Raw genomic sequence first — 13,532 nt, forward strand, 5'->3', positions numbered from 1 at the left:
AGGTGATCTGCGTTCTCGAAGATAGCGTGTTTTTTTGGTTTTTTTTTCTTCTTGTGTTTTTGAGGCAAGCGCGAGCCAAGCGCGGGTCGAACTAGAAACGCGCGTGGTGTGGAGCGTGAAAAAAAATCGTTCCAACTCTATCGCGTGTTTGTTCCATAGCGCTCACCTGACGCTGACTTCTGCCTGCTTGAAAGATGCAAAAAAAAAAAAAAAAACCAGACTAGACAACTCAAGAAACACGCCTTGCTAAGGTGTGTTTGATCCGTGAACATCACGTTACGTTACTTGAGAACAATGAACTCTTCATTGCATAGACATTTTGCATATTAAGGGTTTAAAATGTACGTCTGGTATGAATAACAAGTCACAATTTTTCCTTTTTACATCTTTTAAACAAGCAGAAAGAAGCGTTAGGTGAGCGCTAAGGACGAAAACAAAAGTCGTTCCCACTCTATCTAGTGCTCGGGGTGGCAATTTTTATCTCAGAACGGAAATTGAGCAATGCTTCGTGTATTACTGATCAGATTAAAAGGGAAATTTCCCTTGTTAAGTTGTTTGAACTGAAAACATCACGCCACATTTCTCGAGAACAATGAACTCTTCCTTGCATAGGCATTTAGCATATTAAGGGTTTAAAATGTCCTTGTGGTATGAATAACAAGTCATAACACCTCAACCAGTCTCCGGATAAATTTCGAGTCGCAGTCTCGCAGTTCGTCCGGTAATCATTAAGAAAATCAGTTTTGTGCATCTGCCGTCACGATATTTCTCGCTCGAACTTAAATTTCAAGGTAGGTAAGTAACAGTTTTTTTCAACTATTAACGAAGTAAATCAACAACAGACAATACCGATAAAGGTCTTAGAAACTCAAAACTTTGTTAACTTGGCACAACACTCAATTTCTGATCATTGCTGTCAGTAACAAGATTTGACGTTTGGGGTCATCATCTTGCGTACAGAGAATGTAAAAGTTGTAAGCCGCATTTTGCATAAATGAAAATGCAATCTTTAATTTTGTACTCTTCAATTTCCTTTTATCATCAAAATACGCAATAATTTGTTTTCTCGTGCTTCTTGTTCATGACATGCAAGTTCGTAATCCCTTTCATTAAATATATATTGTAGGAGGTTAAAACAGAAAATATTCAGTCTTTGGAAACTTGAAAGAGTTTTGGAATTTCATAAACATGTCAATAAAAAAAATCGTGAAAGTATCATATCAGACGTGAAATTAATTCAAACGGTTTTCTGGCAAAGAAAACTCTGTATAAATAAAGTGGAGTTGAGGTTTGACAAAAATAGGTTTTGACGCTAAACCAAGCTTATGGAAGTGAAGTTTTTGAACGACTTTAAGTTATAAGATGCATAGTCGTCCTGTCGTGTCGAAGTCTTCGATTTCTCGGTTTCCGCATTTTAATGAGATACAAAATTGCACCTCGAGAGGGAAATATTTTAGTTATAATTACAAACTGCTGGGACTTGGCATCCAAACAGAAAGCGGATTCAAAGCGTACATCTTTATTCTAATACAAATTAGGATATGAGTTTCCAGTTTTTCTCAAGTTAATTTAGTTGTGTAGCCACTTTCTGTATCCACGCCGTCATGCACCATTGATCAGTGGGCATGAACAATAAAGTATTTATTTAGACGAGAATAACATGACGAAATACCTTTTTTCCTTTTCCCCCTTACATACATCAACAACTGTTTAATTTCATTCAAGACGTATGTACGCTTGTACAAATTGAATCTCTTTCAGAATTTTGCTCTAGGATAGCAGTATCCCGAGTTAAAGCCGAGTATGGCTCTACAACCTTTTACGAACGAGCAGCTGAATTATTTCAAATTTGCCTCCATTGTACTGAATGAGTTCGCCACTGCTCTGCGTCAGACGTTCAAATCCATGTGGGACAACAGATTTGGACATCGTCCCGGGTATCAGCTGTGGGATGACTCCACGGTAATAAGAAATTTGTTTCTCGCTGAAGAAGGTGGAAAAACAAAAGTTCCTACACACATCACCTATGAAGAATGGGATTGTACCGCCCTGTTCCAGGCCACCATCTATGCAAGGTCCTTCGCTACATCAGACAGCAAAGGTCATTACAAGACACTTGGTGAACTGTTCGTAAAGCACCGTAAAGTACCTCTTGGAAAGTTCCATTCATCTGTTGTGAGTGCAAGTGGAAATACAGCCGAAACCTTCGCTCTCGCGATTGATCAGCTTCGACTTTTACGAAACTCGCTCTGTCACTCAGATAGGTCAGAGATTGATAAACCAACCTTTGACCAATACGTGCAGCTCGCCAAAGAAGCCTTCACAGTTCTTGGTATCAAGACAGATCCCATTGATGCCATCGGTGGATTGACCGAGTCTGACTTTCCCATCAAAGAAGTTCGCAAATTGGAGGAAAGTCTTAGACAGGAGACCAGATCATATATCGAGTGCCTCGAAGAAGTGAGATCAGGTGTCGACAAATTAATAGCACAGGGGAATGCTATGGTAAAAGTTGAAGACCTCGCTTTGTTGGAGAGAAAAATAGATGACTTAAAACTTATGATGGATCAAAATCAAACAGGTAAAAAAAGATGAAAAACTTTACAGGATTTTTAGATTATCAACAATTTTAAGATACAGTGTGGCAGAGAGTTATAAGCACTACTTTAGCAGGGAGGAACAAAAGGGACAACAGCGTTTTTACTCTATTCTTTAGTAGCAATAGTTTAACGGGGTAACTTCCAGTTTTCGCAGAAATGCTTTGTACATGTCTCGAAAATCCTTTCTCCTTTACAAGTGTGAATTTATTCTATAATCAGAGTACCACCTTATAAGGTGGTACTCTGATTAAAACAATTTGTGTAAGAAGTACACCGCACCCACTATGTTTACCGGAATTGTGATTCTTGTGGGACGAGGTTAAGATTACAGCTTCACGGAAAAAGCAAGAAGCTCGTGATTGAAGTTGCATCCATAAAACTTGATTTGCTAGATTTTTATGCTACTGTAATATATATCCTTCTCTTATAATCATTATTTTTATTTGCTCTTGAAACTACCGACATGATCTCTTTCATGATTGCATCACTTTGCTTTTTTTAAGATTCAAAGCCATTCCTTCCACCATCAAATCTTCCTTCAAAGGTTCCACACTTCACTGGCCGCCTGAGAGAGTGTGAAGACATCAGTAATCACTTAACTTCCAAAAGTTCCCGGATCGTGTCGATATGGGGCTCGCCTGGTTTTGGTAAAACTTCTGTGGCGACTGAAGTCGGACATCAACTCCAAACTAGAGGACTTCCCGTATACTTCTTCTCCATGCGAGGACTTCTTTCAAAAGCCGATCTCACTTCGCAGCTTCTGAGCTTCTTCAGAGGACACTCCACAAAAGACCAAATGCGTCAGCCGATGCCCATAGAAGAAGAACTTTCTCACTTTCTAAGCGAAATTTCAGGTGAATTTGTGATGATTCTTGACAATGCCGATGACTTACTCGAAAGTGGAGCACCGAATGTAAAGGACGATTTTATAAACCTTCTGGAAGGCATTCTTACTCAGTTCAAAAATTTAACATTTCTTCCTACTACAAGGGAATCTCTTGAATTTATGAATTTGCATTTTGAAGGCCATCAAGCAGTAAGAATTAAGGCATTACACGAGTCCTTCTCTCAAACCTTAGTCGGCCAATTACTTCCAACAGCGACCGCGTCTGACTGCTCGCAAATTTCAAAAATCTGCGGGTGCGTTCCTTTGGCCATGAAACTGTTGTGTTCTTCCGTTACTGAAGATGATGCTCAGCCGAGTCAATTTTTAGATAGCCTCAAGGAGTCGGTAGAAAGTAACCTTTTCGATCTGTTGGACAATCCAGATTATCCAAGCTATCTGCGATTGAAGCTCCTATTTAAATCTTCTTATCAGAGACTCTCTTTATCCGAGAAAAAAGCGCTGGTATCACTTAGTGTTCTTTCTGGAGATTTTCACCACTCGGTTGCTGCAGCCGTCATGGGTGTAAAAACAACTCTGGAGGCCAAGAAAATCTTGCATAGGCTTCGGAGAAAATCTTTCCTCGACTCTAGCTCCAAACCTGAGTCATTTTCGATGCATAAGTTGGTTCTGTCGTTTGCAAGAGAAAGAGGTCAAGATGAAATGAAAGAAACCATGCTGAACTCCAAAGCACGTTTGTCTGCATTTTACGTCTCTCTTTTCGAGAAGCTAAATCAACAGTTTTTGACAGGACAATCCATGCAAGCATTTATTGACTTCTATGAAGAGAAGCAGAATATTATTCAGAGTCTTATGGAGAGCTGTTCCGATCCTAAGACATGTGACGTTGCATTTGGTGTCCTGACAAAAGCAGAATTTTTTCTAGATTCCCTTTTCTGGTGCGAGGGAAAAGTCTTTGACAAAATTTACGAGCACGCAACTGAAAAAGCTCAGGCGTTTGGAAAGAGCGTGTTTTACAATCAGTTACTTGTGTCCTTGGCATTTGGCGAAGTGACTTGGGGGATACATGGAAGATCAATGACGCTTCTCCATGAAGCCGAAGGCCTTTCTTTATCGGTAGATGATAAAAGAAAAATCCTGTGTTATAGAGCCATCTGTCAACTGGTCTCAGGGAAAAAAGGCGACGGCGCTGAAAACTTACAAAAAGCTCTTTCCTTGATGAGTGACAGCCCCGAAGAGCGAATTCTCAGAGTAACTGTTCTGCAAATTCTTGTTACTTACTTTCTTTTCATTGAAAAGAGAGCAACTTCCTTAGGGCTTTACACCAAAGCCTTACATGAATGCAGAGCATTAGGAGATGCAAGCCTCCTTATTATTCCGCCAGTGAATAACAAAGAATTGAGAATGATCGAGGCAGATATGCCGGAACCAGACGTAACAACCACTCAACCACTTAGATTAGAAATGATTGCCGTTCTTAGCAAGGCAACAGAAAAGTTCTCTGATTATGAAACAAAGCAAGCAATAAGCAAATGTGTGCTAAAGATGTCAAATCAAACAGAGAAACAGATCCTCCCACATTCCGTTGGTTTATGGACCTTCCAGCGCAACATCAATTCGACACTTAAAAATGTACTAAATAATCCCGAGGAAGCATCAAAGTTGTGCAGCACATGGATCAGGTATCATAAAACGACTTTAAAACAAAGTGGAGAAGATAGCCCTGGAGATAAAGCTAAGCCCAACGATAATCTTGATTTAAATTTGCATCAAGAAGGGCTATTTAGAAATTATTTTGACCATGGCATGGCTCTTCGTAAGATGCAAAACTATTCTGAAGCCATTCAGTCCTTTCAACGCGCCCTTGACGTCGCAATAGATCTGTTTAACGAAGAACACCCAGACACAGCGGAGAGTTACTTTAATCTCGCAGTAACCCAACATGACTCAGGCGACTTTTTGTCAGCACTTCAGTCCGATCAGCGTGCTCTTGAAATAAGAGTTAAAGTCCTTGGCCAAGAACATCCAGACACAGCTCAAAGCTACTTCAACCTTGGAATAACACAACATGCCTCAGGCGACTTTTTGTCAGCACTTCAGTCCCATCAGCGTGCTTTGGACATAAGAGTGAAACTCTTCGGGGAAGAACACCCAGACACAGCGAGGAGTTACTTTAGCCTCGCAGTAACACAACATGACTCAGGCGACTTTTTGTCAGCACTTCAGTCCCATCAGCGTGCTCTTGAAATAAGAGTTAAAGTCCTTGGCGAACAACACCCAGACACAGCTCAAAGCTACTTCAACCTTGGAATAACACAACATGCCTCAGGCGACTTTTTGTCAGCACTTCAGTCCGATCAGCGTGCTCTTGAAATAAGAGTGAAACTCTTCGGGGAAGAACACCCAGACACAGCGGAGAGTTACTTTAATCTCGCAGTAACACAACATGACTCAGGCGACTTTTTGCCAGCACTTCAGTCCCATCAGCGTGCTCTTGAAATAAGAGTTAAAGTCCGTGGCGAAGAACACCCAGACACAGCTCAAAGCTACTTCAACCTTGGAATAACACAACATGCCTCAGGCGACATTTTCTCAGCACTTCAGTCCAAGCAGCGTGCTTTGGACATAAAAGTGAAACTCTTCGGGGAAGAACACCCAGACACAGCGAGGAGTTACTTTAGTCTCGCAGTAACGCAACATGACTCAGGCGACTTTTTATCAGCACTTCAGTCCCATCAGCGTGCTCTTGAAATAAGAGTTAAAGTCCTTGGCCAAGAACACCCAGACACAGCTCAAAGCTATTTCAACCTTGGAATAACACAACATGCCTCAGGCGACTTTTTGTCAGCACTTCAGTCCAAACGGCGTGCTTTGGACATAAGAGTGAAACTATTCGGGGAAGAACACCCAGACACAGCGAGGAGTTACTTTAGTCTCGCAGTAACACAACATGACTCAGGCGACTTTTTGTCAGCACTTCAGTCCCATCAGCGTGCTCTTGGATTAAGAGTTAAAGTCCTTGGCGAAGAACACCCAGACACAGCTCAAAGCTACTTCAACCTTGGAATAACACAACATGACTCAGGCGAATTCTTGTCAGCACTTCAGTCCAAACAGCGTGCTTTGGACATAAGAGTGAAACTCTTCGGGGAAGAACACCCAGACACAGCGAGGAGTTACTTTAGTCTCGCAGTAACACAACATGACTCAGGCGACTTTTTGTCAGCACTTCAGTCCCATCAGCGTGCTCTTGAAATAAGAGTTAAAGTCCTTGGCGAAGAACATCCAGACACAGATCAAAGCTACTTCAACCTTGGAATAACACAACATGCCTCAGGCGACTTTTTTTCAGCACTTCAGTCCCATCAGCGTGCTCTTGAAATAAGAGTTAAAGTCCTTGGCCAAGAACATCCAGACACAGCTCAAAGCTAGTTCGACCTTGGAATAACACAACATGCCTCAGGCGACTTTTTGTCAGCACTTCAGTCCAAACAGCGTGCTTTGGGCATAAAAGTGAAACTATTCGGGGAAGAACACCCAGACACAGCGAGGAGTTACTTTAGTCTCGCACTAACACACATGACTCAGGCGACTTTTTGTCAGCACTTCAGTCCCATCAGCGTGCTCTTGAAACAAGAGTTAAAGTCCTTGGCGAACAACACCCAGACACAGCTCAAAGCTACTTCAACCTTGGAATGACACAACACGCCTCAGGCGACTTTTTGTCAGCACTTCAGTCCGATCAGCGTGCTCTTGAAATAAGAGTGAAACTCTTCGGGGAAGAACACCCAGACACAGCGAAGAGTTACGTTAATCTCGCAGTATTACAACATGACTCAGGCGACGTTTTGTCAGCACTTCAGTCCAATCAGCGTGCTCTTGAAATAAGAGTTAAAGTCCTTGGCCAAGAACACCCAGACACAGCTCAAAGCTACTTCAACCTTGGAATAACACAACATGCCTCAGGCGACTTTTTGTCAGCACATCAGTCACATCAGCGTGCTCTTGAATTAAGAGTTAAACTCCTTGGCGAAGAACACGCAGACACAGCTCAAAGCTAGTTCGACCTTGGAATAACACAACATGCCTCAGGCGACTTTTTGTCAGCACTTCGGTCCAAACAGCGTGCTCTCAACATAAGAGCGAAACTCTTTGGGGAAGAACACCCGGACACTGCGAGGAGTTAATTAAATCTTGCAGTAACACAACATGCCTCAGGAGACTTTTTGTGAGTATTTCAGTCCCATCAGCGTGCTCTGGACATAAGAGTTAAACTCCTTGGGGAAGAACACCCAGACACAACTCAAACCTACTTCAACCTTGGAATAACACAACATGCCTCAGGCGACCTTCTGCCAGCACTTCAGTCGAAACAGCGTGCTCTTAAAATAAGAGTTAAACTTTTCGGGGAAGAACACCCAGACACAGCGAGGAGTTACTTTAGCCTCGGAGTAACCCAACATGCCTTAGGAGACTTTTTGTCAGCAATGCAGTCAAAACTATTTACGGTGGTCAATTTGCCTAGGGTTTCTTTCCACCCTCAAAGGCCGAAAAAATCGATTTTTCTTTTATTTGACTAAAGTGAATTCAAGCATTTAACATAACGTTCCCATAAAAAAGTTCTTTTACCTGACATCTTCAAAAGTACCTGAGTTATTTAGAAAAAGGTACTTTCAAATAAAAGTTAAGAAATCAGGAAGGTGTCATAGCCTTTGACCTGGGCGAATCTGAGGGAATTTTCGCAGCAACCACTCATCTTGAGATTCGTTTTTCATGTTCTTTGCATATTTTGTTTACATCGCGCTCTTGAAAAAATTCACAATGGGAAGTTCTTTGCTTATGGAAAAATCTTTGCTCGTCAAAAAATCAAAAGCGGAAGAAAGTCCTAGGTAGAAAAAAAGAAGAAAAAAAAAGTTTCACGCTAGCGTCCATATTTCGAACGAAGAAGTCATCGTCAAACCAAAATTTGCCGTACATAATGTTAAAAACGAGGTCTTCCTTTATTTATGAAAATACCAGCCTTGATACAAATTGTATTTTGAAAGCTTTCTGTCGATCTGTTGTCTTGCTCCTCAGCAAATTTTCCTGTGTTTCCATTTTAGCCTTTGGCAACTTTTTCCTTTCATATGTCGTCCTCCTCAACGTTCCACTAAGCGAGCGGGTTAAAAGGAAAAAAAACCGTGTCTGCAATGGGTTACTTTTCCCATGAAATCTTGATCCAGCGTCATCGACGCAGGGAGGTCCCATTAGTCGTGGTTACACTAGCCCTTTTACCCATGGGTAAATAGCGTTTGCCCACGGGCAAGGACGTTGTTTGAGTGTAACCGCTTTCCCCAGACCGATACTGACCTAGGGTTATTTCCATGAATACATCAAAAAGAACAAAAGAACTTCCCATGACACTTCCTGAACTGAAAATTGCGGTTTATCTGCTCCCTGAGGTGGCTTGGCCAATCATAAAGCAGAATGTAGCTAATACAGGAGATCGCCTGCAGTGTTTTGAGGTGACCTCCGATGCACTTGGCTAATTTCGCGCCTTCTTCGGGGTCTTCTCGCAAAAAAACTGCTGTATTGTCATATTTATGGAGGACTGTCGTATAATAAGCAGGAGATTCACGGAACTTAAGCTTAATAGATCTCGATTCGTAACATCCATGTTGCTCTGTACTTTTCCTGCCAATTTGTCAGGTCAGTGAACTCATATCTAATTATAGTTGACCCTGAGGGAAGTCTTTTACTGCGGAACCGCATTCTCAAGGGTAACATGAAACCTGAGCTTAACCAAACCCAAGCCATTTACTCTCCGTAAGGCCCCAAACCCAAGGTGTGTGTAACCACCACTTTTCAGTTCAGGAACTGTCATGGGAAGTTCTTTTGTTCTTTTAGATGTATCCATGGAACTAACTCTAGGGCAGTTTCGGTCTGGGGAAAGCGGTTACACACAAAAACGTCCTTGCCCTGGGCAAACGCTATTTACCCATGGGTAAAAGAGTCGGTGTAACCACGACTATCATTGTCCCATTGGTTTGCGGTTTCAGGAGGCAAGATCTCCTAGCGTGGCACGAGTTGTTTGCGAACTTTTACAAGTTAAAGTCTCGCGTTTGTCAAATTTCGCCAAAACATTCCTGGAATAATGACAAACGAAAGTATGTCGGCAAACTTTGATATTTGAGATATTTGAAATATTTGTCCTGTGGTGTCCATTTACGCAACGCGCCTCGCGTAGTTTTAGCTAGTTTTTTCTCCTCATCATGTCTGTACTTCAATGAAACTTCTGAAATTAGCATACTGTGGAGATGTGGTCCACTGATTCAACATGTGGAATTTGGAAACGCAATGTTGTCTTCGTTAGTGAAGTACCAGCGTATTGTCCATCCAGTTCTGGTAAACAGAAGATCTAAAAGACCTTGTTTGTATTATTCTAATGCGTATGCAACATTCTGCCCGTTGATTGGAGACATTCTTTTCAAGTTGAATCCTGGTCCCGACACTAATCAAGTTAATCATTGTTCTTCTAATCTGACCTTTTGTTTGTTGAACGCTCATTCTCTGAGAAATAAATCTCCATCCTTTTGTGATTATGTTCAAGATTGCGAAGCTGATATTTTTGCTATTACTGAAACATGGTTAACCCAGAATGATGCTGCAGTCTGCAAAGAGATCACTCCTAATGGGTACAGATTGTTTCATTATCCTCGTACTGATCGTAGAGGGGGTGGTATTGCACTGTTATGTAGAGAGAGTCTCAACGTACGTCGACTGTCCACCGGTGAAAAGACTTCTTTTGAGTTTCGGCCTTTTGTGCTCTCCACTTTTGATCTATTTTCTCATCTCAAGCTCTACGTTATGCAGACAGACTGAGCTTAACACCTATGGGAACATTGTAGGACTTCGTGGACTGGAGTTTTCTAGAGGCTTTGCGCAGTATATTAAAGAAAGAAGTGTTATTTCGATCTACTCTTCGCTTACCAGACATGCTTTTGGAGGTTTTTGCAATTCAGATGAGTTATGGATTAGCTTCGCCCGTGGAAATCTGCCTTGTGAACGGCCATCCTTCGTAAAGGTTCAAAATACCACTCCTGAGCCTTTTGTTTCTCTTTGGCGGTGCGGTCGCTAACGTGCCGGTTCACTGATCCGCGGCGAAAATATTTTAATCAAAGAATTTCATATTATTGTAACTCTTGTGCTGGTTTTAACTTTATGAAACTGTGTATTTCACTAAGTGGCGACATCCATCCATTACCAGGTCCAGATACCACTAGCAGTAGGATTGCTGTTATTCATGGGAATCGACAGACTCGTCGCATCCCTGACTCAGTTGGACACGTGAGCGCAAATTGTAATAGAATACAATTGACAAAGAATGCAAAATCAAAGGCGTATAAAAACCAAAACAAGCTCTTGGAAATAGCTCATCTTAACGCAGAGCTCCTCAAATGTAGACAACACTTCACTGAAACGAAGGAGTTTGCCTTGGAACGTGATTTTGATATTTTAACCATCTCGGAGACCTGGTTTAACTCTTCCGTGACCAACAGTGTTGTCGAAATCCCGGGATACAAGGTCTTTAGACTTGACCGCCTTGGAAAAGCAGGTGCCGGTGTATGTGCTTACCTAAAATCTACTCTGAAGGTAAAAGTCCTGAAGGATCTCACGGAAATATCAGAATCCGGCCTACACCAGTTGTGGATTCAAGTTCAAAATAAGAAGCTTCGTTCATTGGTTTGTATTGTTTACAGACCCCCGGAAATTGGAACTGCATGCCTAGAGAATGAACTGCTCCCAAAGTACATCGAAGCCTTATCACGCAACGAGGACATTGTGCTAACAAGCGACTTAAACTGTGACCTTCTTTCAAACAATCCGAGGGGAGAAGCATTGCTGTCGTTTTGTGCAACTGTAAATGCGACACAGCTTATAGACAAGCCAACTCGCGTGACTGAGAACTCACGCTCCTTATTGGATGTCATCTTGGTCTCTGACCCTGTCCTTGTCAAGTCGAGCGGTATTCTTGAAATAACTATAAGTGATCATTTTCTGGTTCATGCTGTTATTAACTAAAGATCACCCAAGCAAGCCCCAACCTACATCGTCACACATAGTTTTCGGAATTATAAAGCCGATCAGTTTGCAAATGACATCGCGCACATCCCATGGGACACTATGAACCTGATAGACGAATCCGTTGATATCAGACTCGATGCATTTAATGACTTGCTGTTGGCGTGTCTGGACGACCATGCTCCGGTTAAAACAGTGAAAATACGACATAAACCAAACCCATTCATCACGGAGGACAAAGGGATTTGATGAAGGCGAGAGACCACCTTCACAAAAGAGCGAGAAGGAATGGGACGAGGGAAGATTGGGAGGTTTCTAAGGAGCTGCGAAATAGAGTTAAATTTGTTTTACGGAAGGCGGAACGAGAGCACTACAATCATCAAATCTGTGAAAATAAGAACAAGAGTGGGGCAATGTGGAAAACTATTCGCAGTGCCCTCCCAAATAAATCAGGCCGCCCAAGCTTTACCAAGGACACAGATGCACTCGCTAATGGATTCAATCGCTTCTTTATATCTGTGGGACAGAAGGCCGCCGATGACTCTGCGGAGCTCGCTCGCCTTCAGGGCCTACCAACTACTCCTGTTTATCTCGGTTCAACTCATTGTGATGAACTGTTTGACTTCAAAGCAATAACCAGTGAAGACGTGCGAAAAGTGATAATGGTTATGCCTTCTAATAAAGCTCCAGGCTATGACAGAACTCCAGTGTTTGTGATCAAGGACTGTTTACCGTATATATTACCAACTCTAACTGCATTGATAAACTCTTCTTTTAGCAACTCTGTTTTCCCTAAGGCCTGGAAGAAGTCGGAAGTAGTGCCACATCTTGAAGATGGTGATCACGAGATTCCTAGTAACAATCGCCCTACTTCATTATTGCCTGTACTTTCTAAAGTGACCGAAAAGATCGCCATGAATCAGTTCACTAATAATTTGACTCAACAAGGCAACCTCACCTGTCATTAAAGCGGAAACCGTAAACACCATTTTACTGAAACACTGAGTTTGCTTGTCACCGGTCATATATATAAAGCGATGGATAAAAAGGAGATCACGGCTATGGTCCTAATCGACTTGAGCAAGGCTTTTGACAGCATATGACACAGAACTCTCCTCACCAAGCTGAAAGGGCTCGGTGCGTCAAATGAAGCGTCAAAGTGGTTTGAGAGCTATCTTACAAACCGAAGGCAGTCAACACGACTTGGTACATCTCGCTCTAGTGAGTTAACTGTCACACATGGCGTACCACAGGGGTCCATTCTGGGGCCTCTTATATTCAGCCTTTACATGAACGACCTATCGTCCGTTGTTAAGTTTTCAAGCGTAGAGTCATATGTTGATGACACAAAGGTTTATCTTTCGTGTTCATTGAATAATATTGACTCCTGCCTTGCAAAAGTCCCGGAAGATCTCCGACTTATTGCCTCCTGGTGCTGTACGAATAAGTTGCTTATTAATCCAGACAAAACTAAACTTATTCTTTTTGGAACGAAACAGCTTTTAAGTGGGGTTCCTGATATCAGAGTCCCCTTTCTTGGGCAACAATTAATTCCTGTGTCCTCAGTCAAAGACCTGGGTATAATATTGGACTCGAACCTTACTTTTAATGAACACGTTTAACACCCTGACCTCGTCTCTTATTTCTACCCTATGCCAGATAAGCAGAGCGAGGCACTTGTTTTCCAAATCAGTACTTACCACCATTCTGAATTGTCTAGTTTTTTGTAAACTGTTTTATTGCTCGACACTTTGGTCTGGAACGTTTGCGCACAACATAAACAAATTGCAACTTGTACAATATTTTGCTGCCCGCGTGTTGACAAACAGCAAGAAGTTTGATCACATCTCACCAGTGCTGCGGGCACTGTGTTGGCCTTCTATTAAGAACCAGTTATTAGTGCGTGATGTTACGATGCTATACAAAATAGTCAATGGCCTTGCACCACCATATTTAGAGTGTTACTTCAACAAAAGATCAGCTATCCACAACTACAATACTAGATCTAGAGACAACTTAGTTGTACC

The 13,532-nt window shown here is 42.0% G+C and overlaps 1 pseudogene across 1 annotated transcript; it reads left to right on the top strand.

The window, feature by feature from the left end:
- The first annotated feature begins 647 nt into the window (after positions 1-647).
- LOC149037956 (uncharacterized) lies at positions 648-8,146 on the top strand (annotated as a pseudogene). Its single transcript, XR_016180867.1, has 3 exons — positions 648-795; positions 1,762-2,581; positions 3,104-8,146. The product of XR_016180867.1 is annotated as an uncharacterized LOC149037956 (transcript).
- The last annotated feature ends 5,386 nt before the right edge of the window (positions 8,147-13,532 follow it).

This window comes from Pocillopora damicornis, chromosome 11 (assembly GCF_964200805.1).
Source record: "Pocillopora damicornis chromosome 11, jaPocDami1.2, whole genome shotgun sequence".
NCBI classification, from domain to species: domain Eukaryota; kingdom Metazoa; phylum Cnidaria; class Anthozoa; order Scleractinia; family Pocilloporidae; genus Pocillopora; species Pocillopora damicornis.